Source organism: Prenolepis imparis, unplaced genomic scaffold, assembly GCF_030444845.1.
Source record: "Prenolepis imparis isolate NDT839.2.m4 unplaced genomic scaffold, iyPreImpa1.0 SCAF_3, whole genome shotgun sequence".
Classification (NCBI taxonomy): Eukaryota; Metazoa; Arthropoda; class Insecta; order Hymenoptera; family Formicidae; genus Prenolepis; species Prenolepis imparis.
In genome coordinates this window covers 2753826-2767287 of record NW_028141161.1, presented here as the reverse complement: position 1 = coordinate 2767287, position 13462 = coordinate 2753826, and positions in this window count along the sequence as shown.

The following is a 13462-nucleotide window of genomic DNA, read 5'->3' as shown; positions in this document are numbered from 1 at the left end:
GTTAATTCCGGGCTAACGACGGAGCGACTAGATATTAACTATTCGTGCGAAACTCGTGTACTCGGGGAGTGAACACGTGATCGGATAGTGCCGTAAAATTTCTACAGTTCTACGGAACGAACCTTGATGCTGTTCGGTGAGCGGATCAAGAAATTCTATAGCGCGCGCGGCTTAGAAAATAACACGTATTCGAGACGTCGCATTCCTTTGTCCATAAGAGGTCAATGTTACCTCGGACACACAAGTAAACATTGCGTGAAGCAAATAGGATCAGAGTATCCATTTTTTCTATATATTCCTGAGGGAACAAATACATGAAATAAATTCATTTCAAATTGTTATTGGAGAGTTGTGTTGGAAGTTATTTACTGCCACGGCGATCCTCTGCGTATATCCAGTCCCACTCTGTCGTGACCTTCAGGCGATCATTGCTGTCGTATTCCTGAGGAACGATTCTAACAAAGAGTTGGAACGATTGAGGACCGACAATCGGAGCGTATGCTGCTTGGCGATCTAGAGGACTTCTCCTAGCTCGGCGGCGAAGGGCGTTCAGCATTCCGAACCAGCGAAGATCTATCCACGCATCATCCCAGGCATTCATTGTAGCTTGAAGGTAAAAGCTACTGGCGACCGTGATCAAGAATCTGAAAACCTAAACTAAGGTGAGTCAAGTACTCGAGACATATAATTATTAAAGGCGAAAGGGCCAATATCTTGCATATCGTTACGTAAAGTCACAATTGACCGATTACAATCTAACCTTGAAACCGGGGGTTTCAGTCACCCTCACTCCGGAGCGCCCGGCAACCCCTAGGTGCTTGATCTCATCAAAGACGTGCGAGGACGGAGGCGACCCGAGAAAGTTGACGGCAGCAAGGAAGGAGCGACGCACAGATCCTGATGGAATCGAGCGTACTGTCCTGATCCTGGAGGAGCTGACAGGATGTCAGTCGCCAGTGACATCAACGGGCAGCGCGGAGCAGCGCTAACTGTAAATATGTTATAGGTTAATAAAAAGGTTAATAAAAATATAGAAGTTTAGATTAAAACCGCGGGAAAAAACAATAAAAGCGCGAAAGTGCACAAGTCTAAGAGCGATCATACGTGCAATACCTGCACTTCGCTACACTTTTCAGTTCAAAGCCTCGTAATGAGCGCGTATCGATCCGAGACACAATATTAGAGATTATTTTTAGTTTGTCGAACGACGCAGGTCTCGCGAGTGTTAATTTTATTTTATTCAACCGCAGTTTATTTGAAAAGAGTTTTGGTTTTCCGCAATGGCGGGCGTATTTTAGTTTAGAAAGGCGAGCCGAGACAAATCGGTAGTTATTTTTAGCATTAGAGCAAACGTAGGTGATGCGTTTGAGAAAATTGTTTATTTTAATAACACTTTGTTCTTGACAATTGTTAGTTTTTTTTAGTATAGCGTCGGTCAAGACGGCAAGAGAAACGCGTAAAGCGAAATCTAGTTTCATTTGTAACGTCCGGGAAGACGTAGGAGTCGCAACGTGCGATATCATTTATTTTTGTAACACTTCACTATTACGACAGAAGTCGTTTTTTGGTTATAACGGGCGCAAGACCGGAAGTAGCGATTTCCCGTTATATATTTTATTTTGTTTTCACTGTCCGAACAAGCGTAGGACAAAATTAATATTTATTTCTTTACCAATAACACACTTCACTCTTGTAACCAAGCGGCGAGGGGCGGCGCTACACACCTGAAGAATCGACCCAGTCGGGATCCAAGGACGCCGACAGATCCGAAGAAGGGGGTATGAAACCGACAGCTGCTGTTCCTGAAACCAAACCACCAACAGAGGTTTCTGGAGTGTACGGGCAGTTACCGGATTCCATGGAGAAGCAACAGATGACTGGAGACCTCTAAATAAAAAGTTAAGATTAGTAATAAGCAATATTTAAACTAATAACATATTCCCATATATATCCACATTAGACAGCTCATATTATTCTAGTTTAACATTATAATTTCAGTTATTTTATGTTTTACGAAATAGCGCGAGAGTTACTTTTATTTTAAAGCATATTTAAGGGTCGGCAGGAGACCCAGGCAAACTCCGAATTGATGTTGAAGACCTCGCGCGGTGACAACGCGAAACTCCGGTTTCAGTGTTACCAACGTTGAAAAACCAATTTCAGGTTCTATGAAGTGGTGTATGTCCGTACACGTACACACCATTGCATTGCTCACGCGAACGCATGGTAGAGAGACAAGGATCGATAATCACGTTATCCTTGTTCCTCTACCGTGCTAATCACGTGACATGCTACACGCGAGATACGGCCTGAAAATGCTTTCTGGCCTTCCGTAGCAGAAGGCAGGAATGTAGCAAGGCTAATAAGCACCCACTTTTTGTAAATTTTATATATGCTTATGCACATATGTGCGTATATATAACAAAATAGTATCAAAAATTTATATATATGTCTCCAAATTGTACAATGATAAATAATAATGATAAAATAATAATTCGCAGAGTGAACTAATATACAACATGTAAGACACGGGCGCTTATTAGACTTGGCAATTTATTGCTTCTTCACTTGTACTTTTTCATCGATATTTTATATGTATCGTCAGCGCGATAGAGAGACAAGGAGAGAATTCTTGTCTAACATGTAGTGGCAATTGTAGATTTATAGGCTAACAAATATGTATTACTTACTTTTTGATTATATTGATGTTACTGTATAAGAATACTTGCTCCATATAAATCGTGTAAAGAACATACGAGTAACATATTATAAATAGCTCAATGCAAGGTGTTCGGTCTGTCACCCTGAAGACTCAAGTTCAAGTCTATCGATATGATTTTTTTTTATAATATATTAGAATATATAAAAATTATTTAAAAAAATATATTTTTAAAGGCGATTAACTTTAAGAATTTTTAAATATTGAAAATATCAATTATTTTACAACTATCATATACATAAAAATGCAAAATAATTCCGTGAATAAATTATAATGTATCCTGTAATAAATCAATAACTAATATATATATATATATATATATATATATATATATATATATTAGTTATTGATTTATTACAGGATACATTATAATTTATTCACGGAATTATTTTGCATTTTTATAGTAATAAATCTATCTCTCTAAATCAGTAATCAATATATATATATATACCTATATATATATATATATATATATATATATATATATATAGAATCTATTATAGAGTGTACATCTACATGTAACAACAGCAACACTTATATATGACAAATACATATATATATATATGTATATATGTATATATATATATATGAGAGAGAGAGAGAAAGAGAGTGCGCGCGCGTGCATGTGTGTGGTTTGATGAATGGTGCGTGTAATATTCAATATTTTACCTTTTTTTAATACCGAGGCAGGTATGCAGATGCGGACATATACTCAAATTGTACGAATCCATTAGCAGGCGGTGCGGGGACGTACGCGTTTGCAGGTGGTGCGGGGACGTACGTATTTGCAGGCGGTACGGGGATGTACGCATTTGCAGGCGGTGCGGGAACGTACGCATTTGCTGGCGGTGCGGGGACGTACGTACTTGCAGGCGGTACGGGGATGTACGCATTTGCAGACGGTGCGGGAACGTACGCATTTGCAGGCGGTGCGGGGACGTACGCGTTTGCAGGCGGTGCGGGGACGTACGCGTTTGCAGGCGGTGCGGGGACGTACGCATTTGCAGGCGGTGCGGGGACGAACGCATTAGCAGGCGGTGCGGGAACGTACGTACTTGCAGGCGATGCGGGGACGTACGCACTTGCAGGCGGTGTGGATACGTAAACAGGGGGAACGGCGTAAAAACGTTTTCTATTTCTAAAACTATTTTTACGCCGTTCCTTGTTCACGGCCCGCCTGACTGCTTCATTTATGCGCTGAAAATGAAAAAAATTAGTAAAAATTATTTTTGCATACATAGGCTGCGTACGGAAATGTCCCCCGAGTGCATTCCTTCTGTTTCTATATTACTGAGATAGGAGTGGTATAGAGAGAGAGGGAATGCACTTGGGGGACGTTTCCGAACGCAGCCGCAGCCGCAGCCACACACACACACACACACACACACACATGTATATATAAACATATATATATACACATATACTGATGACTTGTTCATTATATTATTATTTGCAATTCACATGTTAATTTAATGTGTGATTTGCAAATGATATTAAATATTGAACAACGCATTAAATTAACATGAGAATTGCAAATAATAATATGTTGTGTGCCTCGAACAAGGCACTGGGGTTGCGCCGAATTAAGGATGAGGATTCTCGGGTCGACCGGGACGTCGTAGGGAGTTAAGAGGATTATTCTCTTTGGTTTTTTCTTTAAATATATTTTTATTTCGGATTGAATATGGTTTCACTTTATTTCTCGTCCTTTCTTTAAATATATATTCGCGCAACATTCGATGAGCGTATATTCGTATTCCTCTCAATAATTCAGGTCTTTATTAGTGAGTCTCGTTCTGATGTTCCGGTTTCTTATTAGCGACCACGTCTTGATGTTTAGGAATTGTATTCGAGACTGCCTTCGCGGGCGGGCTCTCCGTCTTATATCTTCTTTTGTTCTCTGATTTTCAACGGGCGAGGCCCTTGGAAACAAGTCCCCGATTGGTTAACAATACTCACGCGTTTTTGGTCTAATTGCAAGCGAAGCAGGTCGAAGTCCCTGGCCTTCGCTTGCAGCTCGCGATTTCCGTGCTTCGTGCGTATTTCGCTGCGTTAGCATTTTCGTTCGACGAGCGTTTGGCGAGAGCGCTCGTTTATAAGTAAAAATGTTTTATAATATTATTATTCCTAATAACTACTGGTTATAGTTCGGGCTATAACATCCCTCCCCCGTAAAAAAAAGAAAAACGGAGGTAAGAAGTTTTTCGCTTCCTTTCTTATCTTACGTTAAAATTATTTCTAATGTTACTTACAATTATAATTCCCGTTTACAATGTAGTTTTATAATCGTTTCTTATTTCTAAAATCTAGTACTTTGGCTTCTTCTTAATATTGATCTTGGTATGCCAAAGTCATCGACTATCCTAACTGATGGTCGTCTTTTGTTTTTATTTCTTTGTCGTATTATTATCCAAAATACTATAATGGTTATTATAATTAATATTATTATTATTCCGCTAGATGTCATCGGATAGATAAATTGTTTCGTTGCGTAGAAGTTTTGTTCGTTGTTTTGTAAGTCGTTATCTATGTCTGTCAATTTGGCTTTGAGGTTTGTTAATTCTAAGCGATGTTGTGAGATGTTTTCTAGCGTGTCTTCGTTATGTCTTGTTATATTTCCGTCTCCTGGAATTGTTATATTGATACTAGGTAGAAAGGTTTCTAGAACGGTTTCGTATGTTTTTTCTTCTGTTTCTATTATTGTGTCTGGTGTTGTCAGTTTACAATTTCCGTTTAGCGTAATTTCGCCGGTATTTCTTATTATTTTATTTTCGAGCTGGCCGTCACATTGTATGGTTATCGTTTGTTCGGCGTCCGTCGAGTATAACCAAGTGTGCTCTTGGTGTAATGCTATCCATAACATGTGGGTTGAGACATAGTGTCTTACATTACATTTGCTCTGATAATGTTGTCGCTGCGTATACATTTGAATTTCGCATGGTGCGTCTAAATCTACGCGGTGTACAGGTGAATTGCGTTTACATACATATTGTGTATTAATTTTATTACAGTTTCGTAATTCGCTTTCCGTCATTGTCGCATACGTTAATTTTTCTTTATTTATAACAATTATTTGATTATCTATTTTGATATAATTGTATACATTATTATAGGATGGTGTGGGGAATTTGATTACTTTTACAATATCATAGGTCGGTTGCGCAATTAAAGGGAAACGCAAAATAGTATATATTGTTGTCGGATCACAGTACGCTGTTATCGCGGTGTTTTTTTTCTATCGCTGACCAGTCGTCTGTGCGGACTTTAAAAGGAAAATATAATCCTTCAGGCAGTTGCGCTGCCGCTTCTTTTAAATGAATTACAATGTCATTAATTGGCATTAATTTAGGGTGCATTTCGCCTTTTCGTATATATGTTAAATATTCCATTATATTTTCTGCGTCCTTTACTAATTCGCTTATAATTGTATCTATGGCCCTGAAATGTTACGTATTTCCTCTAAAGAAATAGATTCGGTTATGGTTTTTCGCAATAGTTGTTCGTTATGTTCAATTATATTTTCTAATTTATCTAAATGCGCTACAGTAGCATTTACTAATTTTAATTGGTTTCTAATCGCGTGTTCTGTTACTTGTCGATTATTTTCTAATAATTCTAGCTGTTCGTTTATGCGTTTTTCGTCATTTGCGTCCATGGTCCCGAATAATGTTTTCGCTATTGAGCCTATTCCGTCTATTAGTCCTCGACGTTTGTTTATAGGTCTTTTGTATATAGTGTTGATTTGATTCATTATGTTATTCAAATATTTTAATTTTCGTTTCGCGATATTATTTGAATTGATACATATGTTCTTATAATAAGGGAGTCGCAAAATAGTTGAAACGCACACTGTTTCTGTTTGTTTTAGATAACTTTTTATTTGTTCCTGTCTGTAGTTTAGGGGTGCTAGGTCTAATTTTACTACTAATTTCCATGTTTTCTTGGAATAGTGTAGTTGACCAATTTGCTCAAAGTATATCCCTGGGCTATGCTTGAATTCCGTTATTTCATACGGTCGATTCTTCTCGCGTTGATTCGCGGATGCTGCAGCGTTGCAGATTAAGAGTGTGAGTGTCCTGTAATAATATATTGAGTGTTTATTTTATCGTTAATGGTATCTCTTTAGTTTGCAACTTTTATCAGGTGAGAAAGGTGTTAGTTTCATGTGTGACTCTTGAGTCCTGGGGTGCTTCTGCATCTCATCGTTTAGTCTTATGACAACCTTTGTGCCGCAAGGTTTAAAGAGAAAGAAAAAAAAATTATAATGAGATCCTCCGATCTTTATTTTAATTGCGTGGTTTGTGCCGATTTCACCCCGTGGTGGGAGCCTCTATGCTCCGGGTGTCGGCGTGCGGTGCGTCGTGCACCGGTGGTGGGACCGGAGCTACCCGCCACCCGCATAGAACGGGCCCGTGCGGCTATCCGCCGGACCGCGGGCACCCCGTTTTCCCTTCGGGTGTCCGTGGACGTCGCGACGGGAGTGCGTACGGTGCAGGAGGTGGTGCCTGTGCCTCCGGAGGAGGCCTTTATGATCCCGGCCATGCGGACCCTTGAGGCCCTTCAGCAGGGGCGGCCTCTACCTTACGGTTTCGCTGGCCGTGACACCGACGAGGAAGATGATTAAGTAAGTATTAATTTTCTATAAATAGCTTTAATCTATTCGTATGCATGCGCACTGCTTTTCTTCCTTTTTTAATTGTGTAGTTTACGTCGGAATTCTTTTCGGTTATTACGTAAGGTCCTGCCCATAGTGCATCTAATTTTTTCGATCGTCCCCGTCGGAGCGTCTCGTCGTATACTAGTACTTTGTCGCCTATCTTAAATTTTGTTTCTTTCGCGGATTTATCGTAGTACCCTTTGGCTTTTATTTTATCTTCTTTAATATTCTCTTTCGCGAGTTGATTTGACGCCCGTATTCTTTCTTTTAATTCTTGCGAGTAGTCGTCGTAACTATACGTTAGTTTAGGCGGTCTCGCTAGGGCTGTCGGTAGGTCCGCTTGATGTCCGTATACTAATTCGAAAGGTGTATGCCCTGTAGCCGTGTGTGGGGTCGTGTTATACGTAAACATTGCGTAGGGAATCCACTCGTCCCAGTCTGTTTGGTCGGCATTTATATAGTGTCTTAAATATTCGGCTAACGTACGGTGTGAACGCTCTAATGCTCCGTTGCTTTCGGGGTGATAAGCTGTTGTCTGAATTTTATCGATTTTAAGTAATTTGCACGTATTAATACTTAAATATTTCACTTACAAAATTTGTTCCTTGGTCGGTTAGAATTTTTTCGGGAATCCCGTATTCGAAAATTATTTTTGTGGCGAATTCTTTCGCGATCGTGTTAGCTTCTTGGTTTGCGATCGGTATCGCTTTGCTAAATTTGGTTAAATTGTCTTGGAAAGTTAGTAAATATTTATTTCCGTTATTAGTAATTGTTAACGGTCCGACTATATCTAACGCGCATTTTTCGAATGGTTTACTCGGCGTGTCCGTAATAATGAGGGGTGCTTTTACTCGTCGCAATAATTTATTTTTCTGGCAGGATTCGCATTTCGAGATATATTTTTCGACTCTTGTTAATCCTGGCCAGTTATGTTTTAATCGAATTCTTTTTATTGTGCGTTCGATTCCCTGATGTCCTCCTGTGGGTGCATTATGATATTCGTAGAGTATTTGTTGTTTCTCCTCTTCGGTATATACTCTAGCGTTATCGGCGAGTTTTTCTTCTCTCTCTTCTTCCTCTTCTTCTACTTTGAAGATTTCTCTCTTTCTTCTCTCGCTTGCATCTCGAGTTACGTGTCGACTTAGCGCGTCGGCGTTCGCGTTTGCTCGTCCGGCCTTGTGAATTATCTCGTAATCGTATTCTTCTAATTTTAATCTCCAGCGGATGAGTCTTGATCCGGGGTCCGTGACGTTAAATAGCCAAATTAGAGGTTTATGGTCGGTTATTATTTTAAATTTTGTTCCATAGACATATGGTCGAAAATGTTTAACTGCCCATACGATTGCTAACAATTCTTTTTCGGTCGTATTATAATTTTGCTCTGCCCGAGATAACACTCGGCTGGCGTAAGCAATAGGTCGGTCATTGCCTACCGGTCCCTGTGACAGCACGGCTCCGATTGCGTAGTCGGAGGCATCGGTGGTCACGTTGAATTCTTCGATGAAGTCCGGATATTTTAACACTGGCGCGGTCATTAATTTTTCTTTTAGGGTGTCGAACGCGATTTGTTGTTCGTTTCCCCATACAAAAACTTCCGTCTTTTTTGTTAGTTTTGTTAACGGTTTCGCGATTCGCGAGAAATCTTCAATGAATTTGCGATAGTAGCCCGCTAGTCCGATAAACGATTGTATGTCTTTTATTTTTTGTGGCGTCGGAAAATTTTTTACCGCGTCTAGTTTCGATGGATCGGGTAATATGCCGTTCTCGGAAATAATATGCCCTAAGTATATTACTTCTTTACGTAAAAATTCGCACTTTTCCGGTTGCAATTTTAAATTATGTTTTCATAATCTCTGTAGTACTTCCACGAGTCTTTTGTTATGATCCTCTAACTGGATCCGTATATTACGATGTCGTCGAGAATAGATTTTTTCCAAATCTCCTTCCTAGAAAGAGGCGTTTTCATAAAACGGGTATAAATACGAGTTTAAGCGTTAGTAAAAATCAATTTCGAGTTTACGCTAACGAATTACTTGTGTTTTCCAACGTGTGCATGAGTGTAAAAAAATTTAATTATGGCAAATCTTAGAAATGTCATCGAGAGCTGTATTTTGCTTTCGTAGAGTCTGTGCGGAAAAAATATGGGAAAATTTTTGTCGGAGTTATCGAACATCGATGATACGAATTACCATATTTTTGGAAAATTCGCGGGTGAGTGTCCTAGCGTAGTGCTCGCGGTTTTATTTCGTCTAGGACATTTTGTCAATATTCGTGAACTTTTGTACAATGCCGGGGAAGTGATAGAAGCGCGACGATATTTTGGTGATAGCGAAGAAGATGTGGGAGGACACATAGAATTTCTTCTCTTGCATCATCTTGAATCAACGTTTTCTTCCGAGGAGCGTTGAAAATGGTAAGTTTTTATTTTTTTCTATTATACAAGTAATTATAGAGCAAATTTAATTATAAAAATTAATAATTTTCTAGACATTGAGCAACGTAACACTCATCTCGGGCTAATCGCTGAAGTTGGACAATTTCGTGCGCCTCCGCGAATAATAGAGAACCGTCGAGTAGATTTACGGTTATCACTAGTTCGTGATAGAAGACATCGAGCGGATACTTCGCCCGAGGCAGGACCCTCTCGTAAGTATTTAATATAAACTTAAACCTCGGTAGAAAGTAAAGTATCATATTCTTATTAAGAAATTTTAAAATATTGGATGTTTCAGGACGAGCGCGTATCATTTCAAATCCGGAGATCGAACATCCGATTATTGATTTAACCGAGGATGAACCGAATAGTGAGGAAAATGTCACGGAAGAACCACGTGAGCAAACTCCTCGTGAAGTAAGTCCCTTCGACGAAGTTACTATTTTTTCACAACAACAAGAAAATGAGCAAGATGCAACTTCTTCTTCTGAGAATGAAAGAGAAGAGGAAGAAGATGAAGAAGAAGAAGAAGAAGAAGAAGAAGAAGATGATGAGGAGGAAGAAGAAGAAGGAGAAGAAGGGAACGACGACGAAGAAGAAGAAGAAGAAGAAGAAGATGAGGAGGAAGAAGGAGAAGAAGGGGGCGAAGAAGAAGAAGAAGAGGAAGTTCAGGAAGGAGAGAAAGAAATAGGAGCGGAAGGTAATGACTTTGCATAATTTAACTAATTATCTCTTTCTTGATTAAATTTTATTTTAATTAAATAAAATTTTATTAGAATTTTCTTACTCTCCAATTATCGATCCGCGTGTTTCGTACTCTCCGGTGTAACCATAAAGACTTATTGGAAAAAGACAGGAAAAACAAAGGATAAGTGTGTGTCATTGTTAGAATTTTAACATCTCTTTATAAAACTTCAATACGAGAGAGTAAAACATTACTTTGTAACGGCCGCTTTCGCGAGCTCGGACAGGTCAGTCGGGATCAGGGTTTGAGAAAGGGTGAGACACGAACGCGGTGTTTGTATAACGAAAACAAAATCCTTTATTGTATAATCGTGTGTGTGCATGCTATTTTACAAGTGTGCGTGGTGTGTGTGTATATTCGCATGTGTGAGTGTGCGGGTGTGTATGTATATGGATAACTGCTCGCTGTGTGTGTATATGTATGTTGAACGCACGGTGCATCGGTCGGCGCGGCGCGCGCAAGCACGAGAGAGCGGCCGCTATCTTCGATATCTCGAAGAGAGCGCAATCGAACGGCGCGCGTAGCAATCGGTCGCTTTGTCGGCAGGATTACGCGGACCGTGATTTAGTAATTGACGCGACGGTCGGCGTGTCACGGCCGTCCGTATGGGGTGCGGAGGGGGGAACGCACTGTGACGGTCGAGAACCCTCGACGAAGGCGGCGGAGCTCCACTCGCTGATGTCAGCGCGCTTTTTGCGGAGCGCGGTTGGAACCCCGGACTCCCGAGAATATCTCGGGGGAGACAGAGGACACTCTACCTCGAAGTCGGGGAACGGTGGAAGCGGAAGCCGGAAGTTCGGAGCACGGAGATTATCTCCGCAGAGGCAGCGTACCCGTCTACCTCGGTCTCTTATGCCGGGCGGAAGGATTCTCTGATACGGCGGAGTCGGAACGGTATCTGAGAGAGCTCTTATCGCGAGCTCTCTTTTTATACGGATCGAGTAACGGGATCGGAGGCTGGATCGAAGGAGAGGGAGTGGGGTGATAAGACTCGGTTTCTTTCGGCGCGCGTCGGGCGTTTTCGGTGAACCGTGTTTAACGGTTTGATTAATTAAAGGTGGCGCTCGGCGCCTGCTGCCCTGCCCGGCCGGTGTTCGCCGGGCGCAGCCTTCCGACGGGTGGACGGTCGGGAACGATGCGGGGGGCGTCGTTACAACTTTATTGAATTTTTATTTTAAATAAATCATTTTTAATCTTTTTCTCAGTGCAAATAGGGGACGGAGCGTGGAACAACGGCAAGAAGCCAACGAGGAATCTCTCAATCTCCCTGTCGCCAATCGTGAAAATTTGAGAGAGGAGGAAGAAGAAGAAGACGACGAGGCAACACAGGAAGCTGAAGAAGAAATAGCTCGTCGGGTAAATTATAATTTTAGATATATTGTATTATTAGTGTAAAACGCGCGACGTTTTAGAAATTTCGGAATAGAGGGAAGAGAGGCGACTTTTCATATACGACCGGTACCCGAGGGCGAGAACGTTTACGAGTGGTTAGAAAGCGCATTTCGCGAACTCCACACATACACAATACAGTCGTGTGAAGTGGGCGATTACATAGGGCTTTTTCTTGACTCCGAGAATTTAATCCATGGTCCAGCCGGTATATCATTCCGACCTTCGTGCGATTTGACACATGAAAATATTTGGGGACTTGTAAGCTCGTTATCGCAGAGCTCCGGTGGACTCGATATGACGCAAGATTTTAACATTCGCGTTTTTCTCCCTGCGGGACGCGGACGAAATGTTAACGCATCTCACCGTGAACTTATTGCTAAGCGTTCTATTTTAACAATTTCTAACGCAGATAATCTATGTCTTCCTCGTGCACTTGTAACTGCGTAAATTTTCAACGAGCGTGGAAATTTACGCATGGGACATTTGCACGAAAAATGGAATGCAGTGAGAAGACAAAACTCCGTGTTACAACGAGAATTAGCGTTGCAACTGAGTGATGCCGGTGTCGCGATTCCGGAGGAAGGCTGTGGAATTCCCGAAATCGAACGCTTTCAGCAATATTTCGCCGCGGATAATATCGCCATTGTAATATATAATGGCGATACTTTTGGTCGGGGTGGTAAACCGTTATACGACGGAGTCGAATTTCTAGCCAATCTTCATCGCGAAACGAACTCTCGCTTAAATATACTATACCATAATAATATTAAACATTATGATGTAATGTTAAATTTAAGAGCCGCCTCTGGGGGTAGAGATTACTGCGTTCCCTGTAACATAAGCTATCGCATCGATAAGGGTGGACATTTGTAGACGTGAATTTTTTAACCGTGCATGCTTGGAGCGTCACCGCACTCAAAAATCGTACGATGGAAAATCGCGATGGAGTATTTGCGAAATTGTACAATTTTGCAACGGCTGCGGTTGCTTAATCCACAAAAATAAACGTCACGAATGCGGCGCGAGTTACTATAACGTGTGTCGTTCTCTCCAACCTTTAAATCACCTTTGTTACATGCTTCCTATCCCTCCTGATAACGATTCCACCTCTTCTAATACCGATCTTATCGATGATAATGGAGAGTTGCAACATTGCGGAAATGAGGGACCGAGTGAACGTACACGTGATAAGAGAAATCGGGTAGCATTTATATTTTACGATTTTGAGACGCGACAAGATCAAACGCTCCAAGGTACTGACAGTGTAAAAATTCATGTGCCTACACTTTGTGTTGCACAACAAATTTGTCTGTCGTGTGCCGATATAAACGAAACGTCGGTGAGATGTCGATGGTGTGGAGTTCGTGAATATATATTTCATCGTAACCCGGCGCAGGAATTCGTAGATTTCGCGACACGCCCGTTGAAATATTTTAAGCGACTAATTTGCATCGCGCATAATGCCAAATCGTTTGACGCACAATTTATTTTGCAATATATCGTTGAAAATCGAAC